Here is a 3,718-nt window from a genome sequence, read left to right on the forward strand (position 1 = left end):
TGCCTGGTACAGCCACTTTCACTGATTACAGTGAAAATGCAAAGTATCTGCAGCATCTGCTCCGCAAACAGCACGCATGCATTATGTGTTCAGTGCAGCCATGAGGTAATACTTCACATCCCACATCATCAGTTTGGTGCTTTAGCGAGGATTGTGACCAAAAAGACTACAGCAGTCCTCAACTGGTTGCGAGTGCTTGCTGGATGTTGTTGGGCATTGCTTTGAAGACTACTCAGACAATTTTACCTAGTAACCAGTGGTTAAAAGGGAATCACTATGAGGTTGCTAGGTGAAGCTGGTTTTAAAAAAGTAAAAGTGCTGCATTGAGAATCTTTAAAAAAAAAAGACTTTGGTTGCTGGTAGTTTGCTGCAGTCACCCTTGTTTCTTGGATATAGACCCTATAGAAACCTGAACATGAAGTTTGGAGTTTGACACAGAATGTCGTCTCTCTCCTGCCGTTGGTAAAATCCCTGATTAAATTTGCTGTTCAAAATAATCTTTTGAGTTTTCTTCAAAGATAAACAGATGTATAACTCATACGATCACTGGGATAAACTGTTTCAACCGATACTAAACCAAAGTGGTTCTGCTTAACCCTCCCAGGTGGAGTCGAATCCAGCTCACACTGCGTGAAATAAGGGACATACCTCGAGCTTCTGTCATCCAATCCTATATTAATAACCAGCTAAAGTTACCACTACTATTTCCGGTTGGTTAGCCACCACCATTTTGTCCGTCTGTATCTGGAAATCCCACAGGATCTTGGCTCGGTCATTCTTGACCACCCTAGGGTGCATTCCCATTTTGACTTCAGGACTTCCAGGCCATACTCGGCACAGATGTTTCTGTATACTATGCCAGCTACTGTTATGGCGTTCCATGTATGCCCTCCCTGCTAGCATCTTGCACCCTGCTGTTATGTGCTGGATTGTCTCAGGGGCATCTTTACACAGCCTGCACCTGGGGTCTTGCCTGGTGTGATAGACCCCAGCCTTTATGGATCTTGTACTCAGAGCTTGTTCCTGTGCTGCCATGATTAGTGCCTCGTTGCCTCAGTGCTGTCATTCAGTCAAGCTTTGTCCAGCCTGGTCATACATACTGTCCTGGGGCCTGTCTTTCCTTGATGGTTCCTCCTCTTGCTCCTCTTTTTTGGGTTTTTGCTGCCTGAGGTATTCATTCAGTGAGCAATTGGTTGTGGCAATCTTCCTGATGTACTCGTGGATGTTTGTTGTCTCATCCTGGACTGTGATACTGACACTCACTAGTCCCTCGGCTAGTTCCCTCTGCTTAGTGTACAGTCTAAGTGTGCTGGACTCGATGTGAAACCCTCCATGCATGGTCAGGTGCTTCATTGTCTTAATGTCATTGGCTTCTATCTCCTCCTTTGCCCAGCTTATTATCCCAGCAGGGTACTTGATCACAGGCAGGGTGTAGGTGTTGATAGCCTGGATCTTGTTCTTACCAGATAGCTGTCTCCTCAGGACTTGCCCGACCCTCTGCAGGTACTTGGTGGTTGCAGCTTTCCTAGTGGCCTCTTTGAGGTTCTCATTTGCCTGTGGGATTCCCAGGCACTTGTAGCTTCCTCAGTGTCTGCAATGTTGCCTTCTGGTAGTTTGATCCCCTCAGTTTGACTACCTTCCCTCTCTTCGTTACCATCCAACTACACTTCTCGAGTCTGAACGACATGTTGTTGCTGTACATCCTGGTGGTGAGGATCGGTGAATCGATGTCTCGTTCACTCTTGGCATACAGCTCAATGTCAGCTGACGATTGCTCCGTTCTGTAGTCTGCATATTCACTGCTAAAGTCTATTCTGTATACTTTGGTGTACTTGAACTATTTATCTATTTACCTCAAATTGACAGCTCTTTGCTCATCTTCTATAATAAAAGTCCCTTAACTAAATATGCATGATTTTTGTCATTTGTGGGGAACTTATTCCATTTTTCGGGGTTCTATTCCTTCTGTGGGTAGTTTTTTAGGATTTTGTGTAAAATGAATCTGTCATGGGTAGTCACTGTAATCGCCACTGCTTCCAGAGTTCCATTAAGTCCAATATTCACAGTGGAAATGCACAATGTTGAAGTGGTTGGTGTTGGGTCAGTTATGCAGTATACCGTGCAGTTCATTTCAAGACCAGTTGCGAAGCAAGTTTTGTGAATCACACAGCGCTCAGCTGGAACACCCAAACCCAGGCTGAAAATCTTTTTTCCAACTTTTATCTTAATTAAATTACAGTCGCTTTAAAAATAGCTTTCACAAAGCAATAGTAATCACCCCCTTCCTTTGTTGTGGTCATTTCACATGAGCATCACTTGAGTTAGAACCGATATCTCAGATGTAGATGGGTTTTACTCTACAGCAGGGTCTGTGTTGCGAGACACTGTTTTGTGATGCCAGAGCAAACACAGCAGGTAAAGAAGGGGCACGTTGCCTTGCTGTTGCTGCAAAATCATTTCCTCGTGCATTTACATGCAAATTCGCTCCTCTGCTGCCTCTCTGCAGCCACAATGGAGCTCAGCAAATCATTGTCTCATCACAGAGAGATGGATTTCATCCCCGGGCCTCGCACATGTGGAAGGAAACCTGGCTGAATTCATATATCGAGCTCTCTGCGGCTGCCACTGAGCCAGACTCCTCGTCTTCCATCATGGAGGAAGGCAAACAGCCTGGGCCCTTTAGCATTTGTGCAAATGTCAGAGAAAAGGACAGATCTCGGGAATTAACAGCAGCAGAGGTGGGGGAAGCCAAAAAAGAGAAAAATTCTCCAGAAGAAATGGATGGACTCATTGTGCCAGCCTTTGGCTTCTCCTCCACAGAGAGAAATTCATCAGAGGAAGCTTTGAGCCCAAAGTTAAATACAATCGTGAAAACCATAATGAGATCTTGAATGAAATATTTAGTTTAGAAAGCATTCGGAAGACGCTTTGGATGTTAACTCTGAAGGTGACTCAGATTATCTGAAATTCACTCGGCTCATGTTTAAAGTGACAGATGTGTTACAGAAACAGAAGTCAGCCAATCAGTTTGACATGTGGGCTTCAGGTTCAACTCCCACACATGTGACACATAGGTAGAAATAAAGATATATCCCTTGAGAGGCTACAATTCATTTTTTTTTTCCTGAAACAAGTGAATCTCCAACTTCTTCTTTGTAACTTCCTTCTTTTGTTTTAAAATTCTCCTTTTCTGTTTCGTTGGGGTTAGACAGCAGACAAAAAAAAATAAATAAATAAAGATTTCAAACATGAAACGCACATTACACACCAAACTTCCTCATTTACAACAACCTTCTTTGCCACTTCCTGAGTTATGTCCCAGGCAACAAATCAGCGGACACTTCTATGGGTAGAAAATGGAAAATGAAGCCAACGTGCTCCCCAAAAAATTAATTGAGTTATCTGACAAATACATTTTTTGTGTGGTTAATATTATTAACAGACTGTTGATGCCCATGCTGCAGTTTTAGTGAGGCTGTGGCTTAACCAATTAATCAATTAACTAGTACCACCTTGTTAAATGTCAATCAGTTTATTTGTGAGGGTGGACTAAATTGGATTTTTGGATTTTTCTTGGATTTTTTTCTGTTTCCTGTTTTTTAATTACACGCAAACTTTTTGACACTTTGCAATGACCCTGATGAAGGCTACAAACTGAAACACACTCATCATTTAATAAAGTTGTTCACTATTACTTTAGGTGTCGCTGGAGATGTAG

The 3,718-nt window shown here is 42.9% G+C and overlaps 1 pseudogene; it reads right to left on the minus strand.

Annotated features, from left to right (window-relative positions):
- Positions 1 to 675: 675 nt before the first annotated feature.
- LOC148106073 (uncharacterized) lies at positions 676 to 1,687 on the minus strand (annotated as a pseudogene).
- Positions 1,688 to 3,718: the final 2,031 nt, after the last annotated feature.

This window comes from Neolamprologus brichardi, chromosome 2 (assembly GCF_056152115.1).
Source record: "Neolamprologus brichardi isolate AB-2024 chromosome 2, ASM5615211v1, whole genome shotgun sequence".
Taxonomy (NCBI): domain Eukaryota; kingdom Metazoa; phylum Chordata; class Actinopteri; order Cichliformes; family Cichlidae; genus Neolamprologus; species Neolamprologus brichardi.